This window comes from Neopelma chrysocephalum, unplaced genomic scaffold, assembly GCF_003984885.1.
Source record: "Neopelma chrysocephalum unplaced genomic scaffold, ASM398488v2 Primary Assembly neopelma1_42, whole genome shotgun sequence".
Taxonomy (NCBI): Eukaryota; Metazoa; Chordata; class Aves; order Passeriformes; family Pipridae; genus Neopelma; species Neopelma chrysocephalum.
Window position 1 is genome coordinate 3,549,042 of NW_020897700.1, and position 25,386 is coordinate 3,574,427.

General features: G+C 37.9%; 1 long non-coding RNA gene across 1 annotated transcript in view; it reads left to right on the forward strand.

The window, feature by feature from the left end:
• The window catches only part of LOC113964348, a 70,687-nt gene that overhangs the window by 39,307 nt on the left and 5,994 nt on the right, over positions 1 to 25,386 (forward strand). Inside the window, exon 2 of the long non-coding RNA XR_003533165.1 lies at positions 20,923 to 21,066. This is a non-coding gene — a long non-coding RNA (uncharacterized LOC113964348). The remainder of the gene's footprint in view (positions 1 to 20,922; positions 21,067 to 25,386) is intronic.

Genomic DNA, 25,386 nt, shown 5'->3' on the forward strand with positions numbered 1-25,386 from the left:
ACAACAGCTGACATTCTTGATTATTTGCTTATGCATTAACTGATATTTCTATTTCCAACCCTTCTTTTCTAACCATAAGAAATGTTTAGAGCTGCTTCACTATGGACGTGAAAAACTCTGTTCTGGTCTTCTCCTCCTTCTCATTCTTTCAAATGAACTGGAGATGACAATCCCCTAAAACAGTGAATGTTTTAGGATTGAAGTGCGGTCAGAAGGACTGAGCTCTGTGAAGTGAGAAGCAGAAACTGGTTTGTGCCCATCAATAAATTTCTAGAACGAAAACTAGTTAAAGGTTATTACTGCCAGTACTAGTCATTAAAATTAGGGTCTGGTTTCCTTTGGGTGATCTGAAATCTCTAAATATATCTGTGGGGTTTTTATTTTTTAGGACAGTGTAGCTGTCAGAGAGTTGTATTTTCCTGCTCCAAACGAATGTGGGTGTATGTGAATATGTAATGCAATTAATTACCCAGAGTGGATGACATTTCTTTTCTTTACAGTGCTGAAATAGAAGTCAATTATCACTTTAAAATAGCTTGCCTTTCTAGCCTTCAAACAAATAGAAAAGAATATAGAATTTGCATGTGATGACTGTACTCCATGAAATTCTTTCCCCTGCATGCATTTTCTCCCTTTCATGTTATTACAGCAAATAACAGAATGTTACAGGGAATGATATACTGGCTTGATATAGAGCCCCAGGAGATGGGAAGAGCCTCCTTTTGCCTGAGCCAGTTCTGCAGGAGGAGCTAAGAATCCTGTTGCTTAGCCTAGGTGGTAATAGAAGAACAGAAAAACTGTCTGAATAAGTTACTTCAAGGCTCAAAATAAGTGTCAGAACAAGGTCAAGCCTTAAACATCTTACAATGCATTAAGTACATGCAGAATATGATTTGTTTTAGTGTTAGGCAGTGAATGGTAAAAGAATAAAGGCAAAGTGGTCAACTGCAGAAGGGTTTCTCTTGCTGCTCAGGAAGGTGCTTGGCTGACACATACAGAGAAGTTTCAGCCTTTTGCCTAACTATAGTACTGGCATTGTGAGACACTACTTTGCCAGTTTTAGAGTGCTTGCAAGAAAATAGTATGTGTTAATTCAATATAGTTGGGATTACCAGTGGTTCATTTAGAATGCTGCTCAAATTCTAGCCCTGGCTAAAGAATGTTTATACTTTTATTTTCTCATTGATTTGTTGGGGTTTTTTGTTCAGTTTTCATATGTTTTCAATGCACAACTTGCATGGTACTGTGTAGGAATAATTTGGCATTTTGCCTTCCTTAACCTTTGAGTTGCAGTCCACTCATGTGATGGGCAATTATGTCATGCATTGCTTTCATGAACTCATCACACTCCAGCTTCGAAACTGGTCACCAGTTTTTGCTGCCATACATTGTGTGGGTTTTTTCCAGATTCTTACAGTTTTGTATGTTGGGGGGTGGGGGCAGAGGAAAGTTTTGTGGTTTTGTTTTTCTCCTCATGACCAGTGGATAGATATTGATTCTCATTCAAGTTGCCCATTATCTTAAATTAACTTTTCTCTTATGGCATTTACCTCTCTGATGTGTTTCTAGAACCTCTCTGCCATTCCCTGTTTGCTCTAGTTTCACCACACTACAGAATCTGGGGTTTCTGTGCTGTTGTCCCACTGTGTGTTGCAGAACAGACACATACACAAAGATTTTGGCTGGCCTGGAGCTATCCCACTCCAGAACCAAAAGCAGCAGTTCTGTGCCTCAGCTGACAAGTCTTCCTCAAAGCATATAGTCATGCTAATATACCTCCTTTTAGGATGTAAGAGGGTGGCTCCATGTAGGAGACACAGCAGCATCATAAGGATGTGTTCTCCTAAAAATAATTAGGCTGCTAATATGAGGATTAGATTTGCTTCCTTTCTTGCTGCATCACCTTTTAAATGCTTAACTACATCATGGTTAGTAATCCTGTCCTGCAATTTAAGGATTAGTGGTGTGACCAGGTTGGAGTTTCATAACTGACTCTGGACTACCACTAACCTGGATGTGCTGAGCAGTGGTTACAGCTGGGAGCACACGGCAGTTAAAGCGGCACCAGAATTTGCAGATAAATCCTGTATGTTCTCACTGCTCACAACAACATATGTAAGCAGAACATCTTTAGCTACCACAAGATCACTCTGTTCTCTTCCAAAGCAGTGGCTTGTGCTGCTTGTGTGCTGCCACCCACTCAGCAAGGAATCTGTTCCTCTGGCATTTGGTTTTTATTTCTTTCTCTTTTAAAATATAGTGTCTGTCACTTATGAAGGTGCCCTGTCAATGGCTGTTTCAACACAGATTAACACAAAAGAAACTATCTCAACTAAAAGGACCTGCTTAAGAGGGAGGTGAAGTTTAATCCAAGGTTTTCATTCATCCTCAGTTTCTGGATCCCAGTCCCTCAAACCTCCCTCAGCTTGGGGTGTTCAGTCTCTGCCCATAGTAGATGTAGCTGAATAGCTGAAAATTTCCTGGAGTTCATTCATATGGGCAGCAGAAATACACCAAATATGCTAACCTCATGATATTTAGAATCCCAGTATTAAATGGAGATGCATAATGCTTTTAAAGCATGTTCATTGTACCAGATATAGGTTCAACTTTGTTTGCTCAGAGACTTTACACATAGCACAGGTAATGTGCAAAATCTATTTGCTCAAGAGAGCAAATGAGAACGGAATTGGATGCATGAAAAACAAATAGATCCGTATAACCACCTCTCTGCTTGAAAAATTGCATAGGGTTTTTATCTGAATTTTAATGTAAAGTTACCTTATTGCTATTTGCCCAACCATGGTATACCAAGCCCTCAGACCTCAAAAGGCTTGGATGGCCCAGAAAAGGCTGACTTGTTTTTTCTCAGCAGCATAGTAGATTGTTTTATGCAGAAAAACATAGATCTGTCACATCAGAGTCACATACTGTTATACAAAGACTTACTATTGAAATAATTTTTAAAGAATTTTAAAAAGTGACAGAGCTAAAACAGGGTATTCTAAGGTACTGTCGTTGAATGCTAAATAATATGTCCTTGTGTCCAGCAGGCTGTGATGAGGCATGTAATCAGGACAGTTGACATTTCATGTTTAAAATTATTTATGCAGGGGAAAAATGTTAATATTGTCAAAAAACAACTGTTTCATTGAAAAATCTGAAGTGCTGACACAGACATAAGCCATGTGGTTCATTGGCTTGTAAGCAAAGAAGCTCAGTATTGCTAAACATGCTTTACATTCTTTTACTTGCTGTCATCAACTTTCTTTGGCCACAGATACCATCAGAAGGCTATTGCTCAGGGATCACTGTTTGGGGCCACTGTTCTGTCTTAAGAAAGGACACATTTAATAAGTGACTCAAGATGAAGATAGGTACATAAGTACAGACATTTGCTAGGTGTTGGTATAGAAACAGAATAATGTATAAAAAACAATATGGCAACTAAAATGTAATATTCTCCTTACTGTTGGCAGAAGGTGGTATACTAGTTTTCAAAGGGTGTAAAGTTTCTTTAGTTGTCTTTTGGGCAAGCATTAAGAACCCGTTCAATATTCTGAAAAGACCATCCCATTTTGAAGTCTTATTTTCCCAGTGTTCAAATTGTCAATTTGCTGGTTGTTAGCCATCAGGGTAGTTAAGAGTCTTTGAGAGTAATAGATCTTTGCATTTATTTTCCTAACAACAAACAATATGTAGGTGGTTGGAAAATACTGGATGGAACTACTGGGAAATATAATTTTTGTCCCACTCTTTCTCCAGCAATAGTATTACAAAGAAGCAAGGCTTTGTCTGTATGGTTTTACAGCCTAGAGAAGTAGATGTTATTCTTTTTTTCTTAGAAGTGACAAACTTTGTAGCATAGATATAATCCAAAATTCAGCAATTTGATGAAAAATACTATTTTATCTGTTATGCACTGAAATGGAACCATTAATAGTATCTGCTATGATTTTATTTGCATTATGCGCCGATAGAATTGCAGTTTTCTGACTCATATAAAGGATTTGATTTCACCTGGGAGGAGGTCCTGAATCTTTGGTAACAGTTAATATGGCAGAAGAAAATATAGATGCCTCTAGAAATGGTTTATTGTTGAAATGTCTAGGCTTTCTTGCACAAAATAATCTATTTATAGCACTGAAGGTATCTAAGGTGCTATTCTAGTACTTTTTTAATTTTTAATGTTAAAGGGTCAAGTTTGTTGGTCTAATTCTGTCTTGATAACAGATCCTACAGACACCACAGAGTGTCTGGAGTATTAAGGGAGGAGAAATAACAGGCTGAAGTCTATACCCACCAGCCGTCCAGCAACTTCACTACAAGGCAGCTCAGCATAGAGTGAAGGCCAGTATCTAGCTTGTAATAATATTTAAGTTATATAAACACATCTGAAACAAATTTCCAGAACTTTTCTGACTGCAAGAAAGTTTTGGATATTGAGAACTAATACTTTTATCCACATGCTTTGCTTTTTTTGCCGCCTTTACTGCTGTCCTACCTTCCTGCCTCTGTCATGATACATGCCCTGATCCTCTTAAGTCCTGCCATATCCTGCTGTTACTGTTCGGCATCTCACACTAGCAGTGTTACACCTCTCGTCCAGAGGAGCCACTCAGAAAGGCAGAAGGTTAGTCCCTGTTCTCACAAACAGCTTCCTGAGTGATCTTGTCACCTATTAAACAGCCTTTTGCAGCAGTTGCCAATGTCACAGCACAAGATTTGGGGAAAATTCTTGGCCATAACCCTCTTAGGCAAATCATGTGAGTGCCTTGCAGCGTAGCAAAGTCTGGTTAGCTCTCTGGTAGGCTCCATGGAAGCTGAAAGCAGCTGGATGCTCCCTACATCTGACACAGCACACAAGTTAGCTCAGCACAAAGATGCTTCTGTGTCACATTTCCTGCAGTGTTATCTCAGATGTGGTGGAATAAAGACCTCGTTCTTGTCTGAGCTGTGCAAGATCACGTCAGGAATGAAGAGACAAGGACAGTTTATTTCAGTTGCAGGAAGAACTGACTTTATCATCAGAAGTAAGCTTTAGAGGAACCTACAAATACTATCCAAACCATTTACCTGCTATCTTTTCCACTTCAGTAATTCCAATTACAGGACACAGTAATTTGACAAGTATTTGACATGCAATTTAGAAAGAGTTTTAAATGTACCAGCCACTAAGGGCTCTCCTTATCTGATCTAGCTCAACCCAAATCCTTTCTGGGAGTGGCACAACCCACACTGCACTGCAGTGAGAAAGGCAGGCTGGAAGCTATTGTGAAAGCAGATGGTTCAGTGGGCTGCAGCTGATTTGTAGGCATACGACTCGTGTGAGCATGAGGTATTTATTGCACACAGGAACTATTCTTGTTTAAATACCCTTACATATTGTCTTTAAGTGCTGCAGTTCCTATTATGTTTCCAGTAATGAAGATGAACGTGCTTGTGCTAAATCCTTCCCATTGTGAGTGCATTTGGGGATTTCTGCCTGAAGAGCTGTTTCCAGGTACCCCTATCATGATAGCCAAAATTAATTCAAGATGAGTTGACAGAAGTATCTTGCTACTGGCCTAAATAAGGAACACTTATAATATCTCCTGCCTGCCAAGGTGAGATTGTTGTCTCTGGAGCTAAAGGCAGTGGAAACTCTTGGGAAGTGTTTTGTATGAAAAATTTAATTACTCTTTCTTAGAACTGAAACTAAGTCAAACTTAAAACACCTATGAAAATAGCTGAGTAGTAGGTATTTTAGCAACGGTATTTTGTAAAATATTTGGCTCAGAAAGCAGAGAACAGTTCATCTACTGTGGGCAGATACAGAAACTTTTACCTCTAGTGTCTTCTTCCATCTCCTTGACCTTCCCTCCCCACCAGTTTGCAGGAGTCTGACGGAATGAAATAGAGATCTAAGTTGGAGTGTTTTAAGAAAAAACAATACATACAAAATAAAAACCTGTCCTAACATTAGCTCTTATACAAATCAGAATAAAGAAGGGTCACTGCAGAACTTGGTTATTATAGCCAAACTGTGTCTAAGCATTGTGTACAAGTTTTTGTGTCCTCCTGGAAGTTTGGCTGCTTCTCTCCTGGCAGATCTGCAGTTAATTTTGCACAAACTGTCATGACAAGAAAGTTTTGTACAACTTTGTTTGACATTGTTGACATTTTCCACCCAACCTCTTTTGTCCTGAGGATTATTATGAACTATTTCAGAAGAAATTGACTTCTCACTTTTGAGGAATTAAATCTAGGTAACAGGGAGGAAAACCTACATGCTCTAGAGTCAGGATTTCAAATGTAGTAAGAGGCATGATGTGATGTCGTGGCTTTTTCTACTGCCCTCACAAAAAAACCTGCCAAGAGCCTCATTCCCTTTCCATGTCTGCAGGTCGCAGTTTGTGCACATTCAGTTACGATTTACTAGATAGTGCTTGTGATATTCTCCAGAGAGAACATCAACAGTTGCCTCCTCAAACTTCTCATAATGTCTGAGTGGATCTGTGCACAGGCTACACTGGAGCAAAGAGGCCTCAGCAGAGCTTTCTCCCAATATTGCTTTATATTCTGGAATTCAGATGTGCTTCCTATATCTTCCAGACCTTTTTCAGACTGTAGTTAATATACAAAATATTTTAATGGTGTTTTGCTACCAAGGCCATAGTTAAAATGTTATTCTCATGTTGACTGTTCAAGAATAATGGTTTTTGTGAGGATAGCTCTGAGGGCAAGCAAACATTCAGAACAAGTGGATCTGGAAAACTTAATCATTCTCTTCAGAGTGGATTCTGTGTAGCGAGTTATACATGAGTGCCATGCTGAATAATGAGGAAAAAATGAACACTTTTAAAACAGGAACTCTTGATGTTAGAGCTCTACTTTAGTCAGGTCGCTAGAGGATTTGTGCAGTGTAGCTCTGGACAGTACTGTTCCTCCATAGAGATTTTCACTGCCTAGATGTAAGGCTCCTACCTGTTCTTTTCAGACATCAAACCCAACTCCTCACCTGCACATCCTTGTGTTCCCTAAATTGTGTCCATGGAACAGCACATTTATTTGCCTCACTTGTCTGCTAAGTAATAAGAGTTGTTTGATTTGCCTTGTATGTGCTATGGTTACTGATTTGGAGACAAGGCAGGAAAGCATTTTAAAAATATTGAATGTTCTTAGTTTCCTCTCTGGGCTCTATCCTGTCCCATGGCTTGTTGCCATTATTGTGCTGAAGGTTGTCTACCTTTGTGATCATACTCCAGTGAAAGGGAGGCATTAAATCTGCCAGGGTTGAAGTGAGCAGCTTCTGAGGGAGAAGAGAATTAATCCACTCACTGAAGGAAAGAAAATAAGATTGAACAATTACCATTTTCCAAAATAAGTGATAATTAGATAATTGGCCTACATTATAACAACTTAGGTTTAGGAGTTGCAACTATTTGCTCAAGTATTACCACCCTTGTTCAGAGTTATTTCATGGCACTTTAGAAGGCACTTATAATTTGCATTTTAGCAAGATAAAATAATAAAAAAATCTGACAAGATTTGCCTTAGTCAAGAAAAGCTGTTTCCTTGTAGCTTGCTGACATTTGACACTTGTTCAGAGTTTCATAGGTTTACAATTCTAAATCATACTTGCCCATAGAATCCAATAGCTGCCTCAAAATTAAAATTCTGTGCAAAGCTACAGCAATTTGGCAAGAAGGGATATATCACAACCTGTTATTGTTGAATAGAGGTGATAACACCTCCTTTGTAGTTTCACAGGTTCCCTTTGTTTTTGTGGTGAACTTTCCAAAATTAGGTGGCTAATTCTGGCAAGGAGACAAAGCTCTTCTGGCACAAGGAACTTGAGCTAAAATAGTCTGGTTGCAATTGAATTGTTTGGAAACATGCAGGTTGCATTTAGAAAGTACATGACTGCTTCCTTAATTCATTTGGTTGGTGTAATCCCTCGGGACAAGTCTCCAGGGGCAGGGAAGCTTTCTAAAGCATTTCTTCAAAGTTCTGTCTCTATTAATAACTTCATGCCAAGAGACCATACAACCAGGAGGTTGCAATTTATAAATTAAAGACACCTAAGGGAACAGTTTCTCATTCGGTTAAAAGGTACAACTGTGTACCTTGCTTATGTGAACATTTTGAATGATTTCTCTCTTATAACTATTTCAGAAAGCATGTGAAGCATTGCTTTCTAGGCTTTTTTTTTTGACCAACAAAAGGCTAAAACTAAGCACTCATGCTGTTAAGGCATAAACATAGCTTTCACATATTAATTCCAAATCGGACTTGTAGAGGGAAGTGTGATGATTACATTTAGACCGAGCAAGCTGTGTGCCGTTCCTGTCCATGACTAGCACACTAAAGCAAATCCACTGCTTCCATTCAAACCAAACCATGGAAATATTATTGCAGTTTTACATAATGTAGCACAATGCAACATGAAGTAATTTAACTCCAAAGAAAATTAATGCAGTAAATTAGGTTGGATGAATACAATTATGTAATCTTTAGTTTTGGTATGAGACAGACTGTATCATTTGTCAATAGGAATGTATAAAGCCTTTTATGTAAACTAAGAATTTGACTTTTTTTCCTGATATGTCAAAAAGTATTATCTGGTTTAGTGTACAGTAAGCTGTGGACAAATTCTTAGGCTTTTACTTTTAACTGGAAAACAGCCACACTGACAGTTAGGGTAAACCATACTTTTGTTATTTGTGGTCATGGCTTTTCTTTAAACTACCTCTGTTGCTATCAAAATTTAGGATTTCTCAGGTTTTTTTTCAGATTTTTATTTTGTTTTGTTTCAAACGAATGAATCAGCTTTATCCCTCTCAAGCTGTCTTTTGATGACATTTTGAGTATTTTCCAACAATCACTCTTTCCAGTGTAGGGAATATTTTTTCTTAATATCAAGGGCAGATGGACTTAGCAAAGATTTGAAGTTGCATTTGCCTTAGGCATACATGCTAGACTGGCTATTTAGGCTCATTGAACCTAAACCAAAGATGGAACAAGCTGGAAACATTCACTTCATGCTTTTATATAAAATTTGGGGAATTCTATTCTAAGATCCTGGAGGCAGTATTCTGGGACCAAAATTTCTGGTAGTATTTTGGTACTTCTTGGAAACTGAAATAGAGCATGCAAAATCTTGTGAAAGCTTCTTCGACATTTTATTTAAAAATAGATGTTGAAAAGAACATTCCCAATTATAGCCAAATGATTCATCTGCTTCCAGTGAGTACTGGCACTGCTACTCTATCTGCTCACCTGCTCTTGTTTCCATAGCAGATCCCCATGCTTCCTGCTGTTGGTACATGCATGCAGCTTCTGTAGCTGGCATTCAAGTCTCCTTAGTTTTGCCTCCCTGCTCATTTGTTTGAACAACTCCTCTAAGTTTTTACTTCCTATAGGGTTCTCTCAAATCCAACTACTCGCATCAGATGGATTTCTTAATTCCTAGTGAGCATTGTGGTCACTGAGAAATTATTTATTTACCATTGGGCAATAGCCTGAAATACCAAAGTGAAATAATGCAGAAAGTAATTGCAACAGTTTTTGGTTTTTTGATGTGACAACCTACCACTATCACAAGTGCCAAACTTCAAACTATTTCTAAGCATTTGGAGAAATGGTTTGTAATCAGGTCCCTTTTGGTGCCTAATATCACTTTCATTTTATTATACTTACCTATCTCTCAGAAAAGGGAGGAATGAAGATAGAAACAAATACAGGATCAGTGCAGTGCAAGTCTTATGAGAGAGAGCTGGAATATCTGAGTTTAAAAGGGCACAACTAAAACTGAATCTACACTTGGAATATTTTCTTGGCAGTGAGGAACCTTTTGCCTTTCAGTAACAAACTGCGGTGGGTTGACCTCGGCCAGCTGCCCACCCAGTCCCTCTCTCCTTCTCCCTCCTCAACAGGACAGAGGGAGAAAATACCCTCCTCCCAACGCCTTCTTCCCAGGCTCCTCTCATACACAGACATTGAATAAACATTTCAAAACTATCAAGATTTTTTTTATCTTGCTGCTTAATTACAAAAAAAGGCATCCCGATACAACAATTAAATGAACGTTTGCTCAAAAAGCATTCTGCTTTATGCCACAAAGCTCTACAAAAATGTGACCCAGCTCAGTGAAGGTGGAACCTGTAACTGAGCTGAGCTGATGTTCCCCAAGTTCTACCAGGAGAACCTGCTTCTCCAGAGAAGCTGCGGTCTCAGTTTGTTGTGTTGCTGGAAATGCCAGGTAGGACACACGTGTCCATGAAATATCACAGCAGTCTTTGTTCCCATCTCCCTTCCTCTCCCTTCAGGGCATGCTACTTGAATGGGTTTTCTTTAAAATTTCTGCCCATTTTCCGGCTCTCAATGCTTTCTCATGGCAAGAAAGTGAGTGGATTTAAGTGTCTCTGCTACTGGCAGTTGATATATTTACCTTCTACCATCTCATTGATAGGGATGCCCTTCTAAGGTTGTGTGGAAAAGTATGAGAAACATAGAACTGATCCGTAGGCTTGTCACAACTTCTTACTTCTGGGATAGCAGCAGTTCCAGAAACATGTTGGATGCTTCTCAAACTTAGAAAAAGACATAGTGCTTATCCAAAAGAACATACAAACCATATAATTATAGCAATGATAGCCTAGAAAATTAAGAAAAAATAAGAAGGCTTCCTAATCCATACTTCTTTTCATGTGGAGAGAGAAAACATGAAGGTTTCTAGGTGAACGAAATTATCTGCAGGGGTGAACACTTATTCAAGTGTCCCAAAATGCAGAAGGCAAACACATACTGCTGTTGCTATGCTGTACTTCACAGCTATGTTTCTTTCACTCTTCATATGTTTTCTGTCTGTCACACTGTGTGGTAATGGCACAGCCAGCCATACCTGAAAAGGGATATCTGAACTGCTTTAAAATGCCACTGACTTGATAGAATGTGTGGTGTGCACAACAAACTTAATCCAGTGGACTTTTTCCTGATAATTTACGATTAGAAAAACCATCCAATAAGAATCCATTAAATGTTATGATCTAGATCTTATTAATAAATTCCTATTAATGAACTCACTTTGCAACTAGTTGCTTTTTAGTAGGGCTTTTACATCTAATATATATTTCTTTTTGTAAGAAAACCTTCTGCAAAAAATGCATTTTCCAATTTGAAAATAAACACAGTAGAGATATTTATCTCTTGCTTCACTTTGCTGGGAGATGGAGCTATTTAAGTGAAGAAACAGCATAACAATGAATAACTAGTAGCACACATTCATCTTTTCTAGGAACTGGAGTTGTAGCCCACTACAGTTTCCAGAAGATGACTTTTTGAATAACTATACAAAATTCAGCATGCATTTCCTTGAGATTAAAAAAAAACCTAGCAGGAAGGTCTTACAGTTTGGAGAGGAGAAAGAAAAAGCTTTTAAAATTATTTCTTGTTCATTTTATTGTTTAATTCAACAAAACAACAAATGCTAAACTGGTGTTTTTCAAATACGTTTCAAGATATGCCCCCTGAACAGATGACATGGCAAAAAAAGACAGAATTTCTAAAAGAGATGTCATTTCTTTCAAGTCAACATTTAATATTTAAATAGATATTAATTAGTTTTAAGCTGCATAAAGGGTCTCCTACCCTATTAGCTGTTTTATTTCATTCTGCTGACTAATGTTGGGGACTTTGTATTTATTTTCAGGAAAGAGCACGTCATGAAAGGCAAAAAAAAATTCTTTGAAGTTTGAAACTTTTTTTAATGTGTTATAAAAACTTGAAGACTGGTTGTGCTTGTATGCCTGAGGGGGGAATATATATATTTGTGCACACACATATATATTTTACAGTGGATATTTTTTATCACCACTAGTGATATCTTGGCAGCTCTGGTGCTGTTAAGGGGCAGTTCTCCCTGTCAAGTGGACAGATATTTATGTGCTTTCTGGAGAAGTTATATACTCTGTCCATGGAAGTGTCATGGAATTGAAAGAAAAATTGTTCCACAGTACTTGGTGTGGGTTATTTCAAGTGGAGAGTAAACTAGAAAGTCATTATTTAAGTGATTTTTTTTTAATTCCTTTGAGCCTTTTGCTTTTATTACAGTTTTACAGAACTGTTTTCTCACAAATACCCCTGCAATTTCTGTCTTTCACTACATGCAGTGCTTTATTAAATGAACACAACAAATGTTGAAAGTCCTAAAAAAAAAATTATATATCTTTGTATTTGGTAGAAGACTGTCAAACTTTCATACAGCAAATTATTTCCTTTATTATCATCTCTTCCTATCTTTTGAGATTAGTACAGGTCATATTTTCTATCCTTAGGATAATTAGAAACAATTAGGTAAACTGTTGGTCACCACAACTCCATTTTCTCCCTTCTCTCTTTATAAATGTGAGGAAAAAAATTTAGAAGGTCACAATCTCTTCAGGCATGGAACTATTGATTTATAACTAAGTAATATTAATCTTGTATGGACAATGTGGCTTTTTGCATATAGATTTCTTGCAGGGAAAGAGTGCCAAGTCTGTGCAATCTCACTTCTTAATTTCCAGAGAGGAGAAAGCACAAACCCTTCTGTTCCATTTTCTACTATTTAAGCAATGATACATCAGTATGAGAGAGGTAGATGTGAACTTCACGTGACAATCACCAAAAGCTGTCAGGACAAAGGTACTGGCCTGCCAGTAACCATCGGCCATGGTTTCAGAGACAAATTGTCATACTAGAACAGGCTGAAAAACTATCTGGAAGAAGCTGGAAAAATACAATGCTTGAGTTGCTTGTACAGGTAGTTGGAAAACAAGTTGTCACATGTGCAGCAAAGGCAGCTTAGGTCAGTTGTCAGCTATAATCACTGCATGCAGCTGGTATGACACTCAGCTGAGTTAGCAGGACGAAGATGCCAGTGAACTGCTCCCTCTGTAATTTGTCTCTATAGAAGAGAAAAAAAAATAGCATGTCAGTCACAAAGCTGCTGGACCCAAAGAAACATACAGTGAAGCATGGGTTCATTTGGCTAAATTTACCAGAGACAACATCTCTTCTTCTCTGACAGAGGACAAACCTCTTTCTTTTTTTTTTTTTTCTCCACAACAAGTTTTTCATTTTTTTGTTTTCCCTCTGTGGTGATGTTTGTATGTCAAACAACCTCCTTAAAAGGTCTTGTGGTCATCATCCTGTCTCATTTAAATTCTCTTTAAAGGACTGCTGTCCTCATGATGCCATTAAGACACCTGTAACTATTGGGAAAATTTGGAGTAACTGAATTTTTTGTTCTGTGGACTGTGAAAGTCCCTGTCAAATGCCACAACCTGGAGCTCACAGGACTTGGATCTGGGTACTCTGGATCTATGGTCACTCATTACATCACGCAGTAGCAGCTTCACCCTTGTGCAAAAGCATTTTTCTTGTCTTTGTGCCAGCAGCTGCCCTTTGTCCTGCCTTTTTGTTGGCAGCCTTTGCCTCCTGTGACTTCCATGCTGCTGCCATGCCAGTGGGATAGGGATTGAGTTTGGCTGGAGCAGCTGCAGTCGTAGGCACTGAAAGGTGAAGGAGCTGGGCTGAGAAGATAGAGCCCCAAAAAGCTGTACTGCTCCTGCTGCATTGCATATGGGGGTAGTTTCTGTCACCCTGTGAGGCTGGAAGAGCTGGGTGGTTACTCAAGCCGAGTTTCTGTTTGCACACTTGGTCCCCATCTTCCCCAGGGTGTTGCTGCATGCCACAGATTGGACCTTGGCACAATGACTCTTTTCATGTTCTTAAAGTTAACAAAATATATTTTTCATCTGTTAAATGTTTCACTTCAGGAAAGCCTTGGATGAGATGAAAAGATTAGGCAGGGTTCCCCCTCTTAGTTATTGAACTATGACCTCATTTGTCCTCAGAAGCTTCTGCTTTTTGCCACCTATGACCTGTGGGAGTTGAGATAAAAACACAAAGCCTGTCAAAAGGAATCTGCTATGGCATCAGGATGGATGCTCTTGTGTTTACTGCCCGCTGGTGCGTGGCACTGCTGACTAGAAAACTTTCTACCTCTACAGCATGTTGGTTTTATGCTTCTCTAGTTACCCAAGGATGAGGTCACTGGCTTCATTAATGATTTATGTTTATATAGTGCCTTTCTTCAGAGAGCTTCCAAGGCAGCTGGCAAATTTACCTCTGCACGAGCGAGTACCTGAAACAAACTGTTACTGACTTCTGCACAGACTGAGGAGCTGGTACAAGAAAATCTCTTTCCTCTCCATACTTGGATATACACTAGAGTTAGGCATCATTATTCCATGAGGCTTGTGCTGTCTGTGCACTTTGTGATATGATATTCCTCAAATAGGAGTTTCTCAGGCTTTTTGTCGCCCTTTTTCTTTTTCTTTGAAGTTCTTTTGACAGAGGTTTTTTTGGTTTTTTCAAACTTTTACTCTTGTTGAGCAGAATCCTATTCCACAAACAACTTTAGAGCCTCATTTGAGTCAGCCTGTAGCACAGAATTCAATTTAGATCAAGTAAAGGGAATGGCAACTGGTCACATAATATTGTAGATAATTCTTCTAGCTGTGCTCGGAAATAGTGTGGTTATATAGTCAGGAATGACACATAACCATAGAACACTGTTTTTAATTGCACTTTTAGTGAACAGAAAGTAACCAGAGGATTGTGCCATCATAAAATAATCTTGCAATGGTTGATGACCTGCCTTATCATTTTTTTCCTGGGTGTTAGAGGTTATACTTGGCACAGTAAACGGAGAAGGAAAAACATATATTTTGTTAGTGAAATGAAGAAATGGTAATATTTCACATTTTAATCTTTTAGAGTGTATTAGAAGCATTTCTAGTTGAAGATGTTTGTGGTACTTGAGAAAGAACATTACATTATTTTTTAGAAGAAAAAAAAAAGTCTTCTTCAGGCACACATATAAAGTGTGTGGAAAAGAAACCAAGGTAGAGAGAGGCTGGGTTCCCATTTATTCTTTGGCATTTTACACTTAGATTCCGTCAGTGTAAGTATGACTAAACTGCAATAACATGTACTAAACTGCAATGTAAGTTTAGTAAGTATAACTAAACTGCAATAACATGTACTTTGATTCACACTTGGGCAAGCTCCCTGTGGCTAGGGCAGGTTGAGGTTAGCCAAGCATGATTGGAGAGCTGGATTGGATAGTCTGATAGAGAAGTTCTCTCTTAACACCTTACAACACAGGGAGGACTACAGTTTTAGTTTGATTTAGTTGCTGTTCAACATAAGTGAAGGTAAAACTACAGCATGCTCTGGCTGCGCTGCAGGACCGTGGTGCACTAGTGCATTGCAAAAATACACCCATCTTCCTACTGCAATGTCATCAAGCTCCCTTGAGCCCAAGTGAGTTTTCCCCTTTCTGTTCCTCATCAGCAGTAATATTATGCAGGTTAAACAGTCTCATTTACCCATCTGTATGTCTCCCAGTGTCTTTTAATGCAGCTTTGCCACTGACCTCTGGCTGTGCTGGAGGGAAGAGAGGGAGTGCAGAGGTGAACAAGGGACACAGCTGCAGGGCAGGGGGTGGTTGGCCCTGCAAAATCTACATTTTTCATATTAAGACCTGGCAGGTTTTTCTGAGGAGAATATTCCTACCTTGTAGTTTGGGAGATCAAAGCTTCCTTCTTACTAAGACTTTTGCATGCATTTTGATTTTATCTATATAACCTTGACTGGAGAAATAACTTTTTAATGGTGTCAGCATGACCCAGGGAAATTACAATGTCAACAGCAGTTGTTCTGCAGGTCTGTTAATCCAGTTTTATCCCATTTACTCATGCTGTTATTTGGCTTGTGATAACTAGGGTTGTATTTAAAAAAAAAATAAAGAAAGTTTTTAATTGTTTGTTTCCTATTTATGGAAATTACTTTCCTATTTTTTTCCTGCCCATTTTCACAGAATCACAGGCTGGCTGAGGTTGGGAGGCACCTCTGGAGGCCATCTCATCCAACTCACCTGCTAAACACAGTCACCTAGATCTTGTTGTCCAGAACTCAGTCCATTTGGGTTCTGAATACCTCCAAAGGATGTAGACTCCTTTATTGAGTCTGGTTGAGCTGGAGTTCATTTCCCCATAGTAGCCCTCACAGTGCTCTGCTTTGCATTGGTAGCTAGAAGGGTGTTGTTTTTCCATGAAGCACCAAACAGCTTTGTGAATTAAGTGACATTTTGTGATATCCTAGAGTTTTGAGGCAGAATATATATCAGTGTTAATAGGTGTGCTAATTTACCAAAGCTTTCCTTATCCCGGGATTCCCGTGCTACATTATGAGATATTATTTATTAAGGATGATTTTTACATTATTTGTTATTTGCAGTTCTTTTAATTGCTAGTTCTAAATGTTTAGCTTTTTACTTATTTCTCAAGAAAACATAACAGAATTTAATTTTGGCTGAGGAGTGAGAACACTATTTGCCCACTGTGTTTGGGTACTCTTTTCTGCATATGGAGTAAGAAATTATTTGCTCACTTCATTTGGGTGGATGGATAGGAGATGTACACTTACTAGTGTTGTGGTAGCCGATTTTGAAATAAAATTCACTCCGATATGCATTTAGGTAAAGAAATGTGTCTAGGAAAGGGCAGGCCAGATCATATCTGATAGCATAGTTCTTTTTCTCTTAATGAGTCCTGGTAATTGCAGTGAGGGGATTTGTTCCCCTTGAACAGTCCAAACCTCTGACTTTGGGAAGGAAGTAATGTTAGATAAACTTAATCTGCTATTCTAAGGCTCTGTGTGTGAGTGTGTCTGTATACACATGTGGATGTTTGGGGATTATGCTTCCTGAAGGGGCTAGAGAGTCAAACTCAAGTTTGACACCATGATAAAATATCTGATCTGATGTGATCTCTGGAGATTATTTTCTTAGCTTTGAGCAGTTGTGGATACTATATGATGCATTATCAGAGACAATAATCCAAAGTAATGGATTAGTATGATGTACAACACAGAAAAAGCTCAGTGTCTAGTACAAAGAAAGAAAGGTTGTATTGGCCACTGAAGAAGTGCATCAGTGTTCTTTTGGGTTTGGATTTAATTTAAACCTTGGTATCAAAATACACTATAACTCACTAGCAAAACAACTTGTACTAACTTCTTTCCGAAGACTGACTGTGCCAAAAATGTTCTACTGAATAGTACTAATTTTCCTGCTTCATAGGAGCACCTCTCCTATGAAGACAGGATGAGAGAGTTGGGGCTGTTAAGCCTGGAGAAGAGAAGGCTCCACGGAGACTTTAGAGCAGCCTTCCAGTACCTAAAGAGGGCCCACAGGAGAGCTGGAGAGGGACTTTTTACAAGGGTATGTAGTGACAGGACAAGGGGGAATGGCTTTAAGATGAAAGAGGATAGGTTTTGATTAGATATTAGGAAGAAATTTTTCACTGTGAGTGTGGTGAGGCATTGAAAGAGGTTGCCCAGAGAAGTTGTGGATGCTCCATCCCTGGATGGAGCACTGAGCAACCTGGTCTAGTGAAAGGGGGTTTGGAACTAGATGATCTTTAAAGTCCCTTCCAATGCAAACCATTCTGTGATTTTATAACTCATAGATAACTACTTGTTGCAAACTTCTATCTGTAAGTAATCTGGAAAAGATGTAGTTTTTGATTGATATTCCACTTATTTTTATATGTGTACCAAATGCATTATAGATGTTATAAAAATTAATCCGAGGATCACATTTTAAAATGTGTTAACTCTGTTTCTAATGCAGAGTGATCTACGAGGTTCTAAAGAAACTACGAGGTTCATAGAGGGTTTATCTTCTTGCTCGTGATACAAAACACTGAGTCACACCTTTCGGTATTTTAACTGACAGATATCGCTACACTTTCACTTTTTTCAGGAGTTGTTGATGTTGGCTTTCTCTGTCTGATGATAATTTATTTTTTCTTTAAATCAGGAGTTTTCTCTGCATAACAGATGAAGTATTCTGTGAGTAATGTTGCTTATATTTACCTGTTGATATGCTGAACAGCATATTTCCTTTCATAGTGTTAGGCAGCTATCCTGAGAGGCTGAAACATGCACTTAGAAGAACAGGGACTTAATAAACAGGGAGAGAAGATATAGCAGGGTCCTTTAGTGGACAAATATTTGATCGTTTGTCATGCTTAATTGCCTGCTAGTTTTGTGTTGTGTGACGGAATAACAACCATGTGGACTATGTACAAGAACAACTGTGGTCTGAGATGCTGAAAATAGACCAGTTGATCAATTTACCACTTCTAAGTCTAGCATTATGGTCGGTATTTTCAGAGACCTGCTTTATAGTGGCCTATCTCTGTTCTAAAGTTTTGTACTATTACTGTGAGATAAAAGGTAGATGTGAAAAAAATAAAATGCAGAATAGAAAGGTCTGTGTCCAAAAAAATCTTGAAAAACTGAAGCAAATTTTATTTCCTGATTTTTATTCTGGTCAGAATTTCATGGGCCTGGCATCATTGCTTCTGTCAGTTACTTACTACTGTGGGATGTAGTAATTTTCCCTGAGTGTATGCAGACTATGCGTCTGCTTAGTTTTCCATGTTGGAAATATATATTTCTGATTCTGTATTGCATTTGATGGCTGTGTTGGAAGGGTACAAAATAGAATAACTTCCTGACATGATCTTTCAAGATCCAAATATTCCATGCTGGCCTGTCTGCAAGAATTTCCTTTTCACTGAAGTATTTCCCTATGCATCTGTCTCCATGTCTTCCCCAAGAAGAAAAGGAGTGTTAGTAAATAGAAGGAAGACCTTTTCTCTTTGTTTATTATTCCCAGGATGAATCTCCTTGAGCTTAGTGGTTAACACTGTCTGTGCTTTAAGTTTCCTTTTCTCGCACCTTGAACAGTGAAGGTCTGTATTACACTCAGGAGCTCAAAGTGCTTTGAATTCCAATTTTCAAGAATAATAAAATAATTCAGAAGTTGGCCCGTTGCTGCCGTGCTTCAAAACCTTACCCAGAAGAATGAAAACTGACTCTCTATAATGGGCTGGTAGATACCTTGGTATGCAGATAAGATGACAGACTTGAAGTCTCTCAGTTACAGCAGGCTCTTTATTGCAGGTGCAATGAACTCCTGGTGTCTGCAGTGCCATGGCCATTAGCATAAGTCACTCAGGTGCAGAAAGGGCAGGGAAATATGTGACATTAGCACACTGAGAGATGTTCTCTGCTCTGCCAGTTGACAACATGATGTCTGCAGGGTAGAAATCAGAGAGTCTGTACTGGGGAGGGATTTTGGTTGCATGCAGGATTTACAGCTGTGAATTAACAGAGATCTTTGCACTGGCAATTGATTAAAATTGATTTTGTGGAAAATTTTTCTGTGAAAAAGCGAATACATTCCCGCCTGTTGTGCTAGAACAACATTGACCTGATATCCTGATGCAGGCCACAAACTTTCAATGCTCAGACTATAGCACACGCTATTGTCAATGCTGCATCTTATGCCCAGAAACAAGAGGGTAGTGCTGAGTCTACATGTGAAAATTAGATTTGAGGTTGATGAGAATATATAGGATTTCTAACACCTGGAGTTCCCAGTTAGACTAAAGTACCAGTTGTTTGAGACCATCACATTTTGTCATATGAATTAGGAGTACCTTTCCTTTTTTTTTTTTTAGAATTGACCTGACAAGCTCAGGATTTTTTCATACTGCTTTTTCATCTCTCACTCACACCTTCAAGACCTTCTGAATATTATGCGTGATGCAGAGTCAGCTGAGTGCTCATTTCTCAGCTTGAACAGACTGCCTTGTTCAGGTACCTTTGCTAGGAAAAAGATGGATCTAGATCATCTGTTCTGTCAGCCTGAGAGTGCCCACCAACACTTAGCCCATGAACTTCAGGAGAAGCCGAATACTGGGGCTAATAACCCCATTATTTAATGCCTGCAAGCTGTTCTGTTTGATTACCAAGAGTTAAACATGCACTTATCCTTTTCTTGTCAGATGGAGCATGATTTAACCAATAAACTAATTACATTGTTCCAACAAAATACTCTTATTTGTAGCTGCCTGGAGATATAAGGATGAATGAATATACCAAATACTATTTAATAACTGATAGAGTGTGGGAATAGATTAGATGCTACAAAATTCCTGTCTGATACTTACTTTTAGTTAAATGCAAAATGAAGCACAGCAAGCCCTAAAATGAGTATAAAACTTTTGAGGTATATTTTGAATTATGCAAGATCAAAATTCCAAAGTTACAGTTAAATTTTTCAAGGTAAAACGTAAAACTAGTAAAACCAGAAGGAAAATAATCTGTTAAAAAAGTAGTTGCTTTGTTTAATTTTGCAAGTTGTTTTTGTCTGTTTAAATTTTTTCTATTTTGCAGTGTATTCAAACAGATTACTATAATTTCAGTTTTTTGCAGTAGATTTTTTTTTAATTAAACAAAGGCATTTAATGCTTTTTGCCAGGAAAATAGTTAAAACACACTTTTGTGCATTCTAAGGAAAATCAAAGATATGATAAGGTCACATTTTAATTTTTAGAAGTTAGTAGTTTGAGAAATTAGAGTCAAATACTACATTTTTATTTCAGCCAAACTACAGTAAAACCAGTGATATATTTTTCTTGAGATAAAATTTATTTAGAACTGCAGGATGTGAGTGTTTGGAAGGAAAAATAAGAAAGTGTTGCTATTTCTCTAGTTAAAACGAGGAAAGAAAGACCATTTTGTATGAAAGTCTCAGAGGGAAGTCCAAAGCTAATGAAAATTTCTCAGGTTGCAATATCTATTTTTTTTTCTTCCTTATTTTTTTTAGACTGCAAGCATCTCAAACCATTTACAAGAGATGTGGCAGGCAGGAATTGTTCAGCTTATAAGCACCCTTCAAAAGAGTGAAAACAAAAAAACCCCACTCCTAGGCTAGCCTTGAACTAAAATTCTCTCTTTTCCACTTATACCTAGGCAGTTCGGCAGAAGAATGTTAACCACCGGTCCCTAGCAGCGTATCCTGACTTCTGATCTCTTATATTAAAGAAAAACACCCACTTCAGAGAGAGTGCAAGACTGTGTGAAAGTAGAGAATACCACACCTCAGTTTAAAAAAAGGTAAGGAAAGGTTTTTCTAATAATCCTTTAAGACCGTAAGTGTTGTCTTCATTTAACAATTCATTAAGTTGAAGGCAGAAGTGAAAATTTAGATAATAATTGAACACTGAAGTATTTATTTACCCTGCATGTTCTAACTTAGAAAAAAGGATCCTTTTTTTATTGAAGAAAGAATGCAATTCTTGTGTTTCTGAGCTCAAGACTATTTGCTTTGTAGCTTTTGTGTGTATTTTGGAAAAAAAAAGAAAAGAAATGCTATGCAAAACAGCAAATATTATCTTTCATTTCAAGCACTGAAGTTATTCTTAGCCATGCTAAGATTTATGTAGTCTCTGGTATACCACACAACTCTCATTTTGCCAAGACATATACACAGCATGTTTGTAGAATGTTGCCTCTGGGAGTTGATGCTAAATAGTAGTCTACCATTTGTGCTTTTATCAGAACAGACCTGCACTATTTTCCTTTCTGCCAGGTTTTGGATTGACTGGTTATTTGTAAAATATTTACAACTCTGCTTCCTTTGACATTTCAGTTCTAAAAGGTATTGGAAGAAGCTGAAAACAGTTAAAACATACTGTACTGTGCATGTTTCCTCTCAAAGTGGAATAACAGCAGCAGAGGTTTTTTCCTATTCAGATTCTCTTTTTCTCCCCCCCTTTTTCTTTTCTTGTTTTGGGAAGAATGTTGGAATTCCAAACAATAGGTAATAACTTCTCTCTATAGCAGCCATTCTGCAATGTGGTTCTAGGGCAAATGTGTTCATCAGTGATGTCATTTGCAAACACCCTACTCTACACCCCATTTCTGTAAATATGGGTTTGGTGTCTATCTAATGTAGAAACATTGTCTTCGCTTTTGCACTAAACAATATAATTCTGTTATTTGAAGTTATTTTTGTGGTTTTAGAGAATCTGTCCTATCTAACCCATAACACTCTGTAAATTCACAAAGACTATTGATCACCTAAAAGTCCTGCCTTACTTGTGACTGTCTTGCCAAAATGTACATTTGGCTGGTGTGTTATGTGGCAAGAGAATAAACGACCAGCAGATATCATTAAAAACTCTTCTGAAATGATCAGCTGAAACATATTGGCTTACTTGTAAGAAACAAAGGTTCCGTTTTCTTGAGATGATCATAGTAATTTTGACATTTTTCTGCCATAAAAACCTACTACACCTCAGCTGAAGGTACACAGGTGTTTGTGAAATATCTCTTTGTGAGATGGTGTCTGTTAATGTATTACAGGTGGGATATGTTCTTATTTCTTCAAAGCAGGAAAATAAGAAATGTGCCACCACCAATGGAAAATGCTCTGTGAATGCAGGATGCTTCCCACCTGCTCTCTAACCTCATATTTCCATGCCATTTGTGTGTGAGGATTACAGATTCTGAACTATCTTCTGTTTCCTTTGAACAGACTTAGTTTGAGCAAGCAATATGGCACTTTTCAAATAGAACATTTTATACTTTGCCAAGTAAAATACAATACCCATTGGCTTAAAATACAAATATTCAAAGAGCAGTCTAGGATGGTGGTCAGGTGTGATCATCTCCAGACTGACTAATACACATTTCATAAATAAAATATGCAAGATATACATGTCTGTATATCTAGAATTTGCATATAATGTTTCTTCCAAGAGAATTAAAGCTAGGTTGCTTTTCTGACAGTGTACCCAGTGTTCTTTCATAACCCACCCACATATCCTGTTGTTGGAATATTCTGCTTTTTACTGCAGAAATAAGTCCAAAACTTTTCTAGAAAATAATTTGCACTATGAGTAGATATTTTGCTTAATCCATAAGATTCTTTTTGTTGTAAATCATTTGTAAATGTAGCATTAGTCTATTTTTGAACAAGGTTATTGAAGTCTAATATTTTGGGTTTTTTTCTAATACATACAAGATTTTTTTATAGTTGATTCTACCATTTCACATTTTCTAGGTTAAAATGCTTGTGGCTTTGGGATCATATTTATTGGACCCTACCCTGCTTCCCCCAAGACTTCAGTTTTCCTTTAAAGCCCATTTTTTGTTTTCATTCTTTAAAAAAGTGGAAGAACAGGAAACCCTTTGGTATTTTATGTGCTATTAAAGTTTTCTTTTTATTTCATTTGTATCATCCAAATCTGGTTTCCCCCCTTCATTCTGTAATTTCTTGTTCTCTTGATTTTGCTTCTCCTGTTCTTTATGCTTATCCAATTCGGATTTCTTTCTTACAATAACTGATGACTATGGATACATTTGATAGTGTTCTTTCACAATCACCACAGAGGAAGTACAAACAGCAAGGATTTTCTGAAATAAGTCACTGTTCAGTAACGAGCTATGCGAATAATCTATTTCCTGTTTTAATGAAGAAGATGGATAGAGACCTTGGTTTAGTCAACATTATATTGTAGCATTTGTTCATAATTAATTTTCTGGATTTTTAGACTACTCTTGCAATGAATTTTAGTGACAATTAGAATAAGCGGCAATGTGAAAAGGCCCTTGATTTTTGAACCCTCTACCTAGTAATGTGGGTGAATTGGAAGTCTTCTCAAATTTAATATCACAAAAACAGCCAGGAAGTCTTTCACTGACTTCATGCTCTGACTTCATGCTCTTCTGCAACTCAGCCTCGGCTTGCTTTTGTGCAGAACAATGTCATGTCCTCATTCTAGTCCAGTGAGGGAGTCACCCCACACACCAGGGAAAACTGCTTATTCAGTCCATGGTGTGTTCACTTGGTGCCTCTGGCTATGCTGGGCTGGGACCTGGGGTAGGTAGTAGAGCTCAGCTGCATCGCTCCATCCTTACACGATGTGGAAAACTACTAAAAAACTCACCTATCCTTCCCACTGCCATGTCCGCCCACTGTGTGGCCCTCCACAGTATCGTACTTAGAAAGAACCAACGTCTTTGTCTCCTCCATGATTGAAGTAGAACAAATAAAAAGATGACCTGAGAGTCGCAGCAATCTGAAATTATGTTTTCAGTTCAATGGAAAGTATTTTCTGATATGCAATTAATTAATTAGTTCAGAATATCACACTGTCTGTAGAACATTGCAGCAGGAGTGGAAAACTGGTGTGGTTACATCCATCTGCTGATTGTCATGGAGCAATAATTACTGTAAAAATACTAAAGATTTTGATGATCTGAAAACTAAACTGTAAATACCAAACACTTGTTTCATATATCATTTGGGGAATCTCCTGGTTGTGTGTATTTCTCTGTGTGGCCATCATATAGGGAATTGGAGTTTACCAGCTTAGAGTCTAGGCACTTAGTCCTTCTCTTACTAAGAGTTGTGAGATCCGTGCCTAAGATTTACCAGGTTGGCAACCTGTAAGCTTTTGGAAGTTGAGAGGTTTGGCTTTTTTTAACTATTATTGACAGGGAAGTGGGAGGGCAGTAGGTAGATCTCTTACAATGTGGAAGCTATACCTGACAATTTTGGGATCTTTCAGAGAGCCTGGAAAGAGTGAAGCTCCTTCTACAGAAATTTCCTTTGAAAGGTAATACTGTCATGCTGAAGAACAGGATTATAGTTGATCATCTCTCTTTGAAATAATGGCATGACAACTATAAATAAAACAACAACAGAACAAAACAAGTTGTCATGTCACATTTTTCAGATTCCTTAAGTCTCCCAATATATAACAGAACTAGCTACCTTTTGTATCTGCTCTGTTTCCCCAGGAAGCTGCCCAGTATGGAAAAACGTGTCTTGATAATTTTGCAAGAAAGTTTTTTGGGGCTGCTTATGTCTCAAAACGGGGTCCAAACCATGAAACTTGACTGGTTCTTGAATTTTTTTCAATGTGTTCAGAATTTCCTGTGTCAAGTCAATATTTTCACAAGGCTAGAAGCTATGTTTGCAAAATTTAGGTTAGTTTCTGTTTTGGTTTTTATTTTTGTGGTCCTACTGATGACAAGAGCTTATACAATTGATCCAGATTTAGTAATTCCATAGGCTACATTATTTTAATTTCTTCCATGCTGAATTCTGTGAAAATATCAATGAAGTGTGCTGTAGGCAAAATTATCTGAGGGCAGAAGGTGACTTATGCTTCTTCTAGTACTTTTAGAACTGGGCAAAAGAAAGTGTTCTCTATGGTTATTTTTTTTATGGCTGCTCCTACATAGCAGTTTTGAAGTTCAAATTTGAATCCTAAGAGTATTTAGGAATTCAGGTTTGTAGGATTGGAACAGGAAAAATTGACACAAATCCTGATTTGACTTTGCTAAAGCAATATTTGTGTTTGTGATGTCCTGCCTTAGGCATCCAGCTGTGGCTAAATAACCTTAGAAGCCCTATTTCAGGAA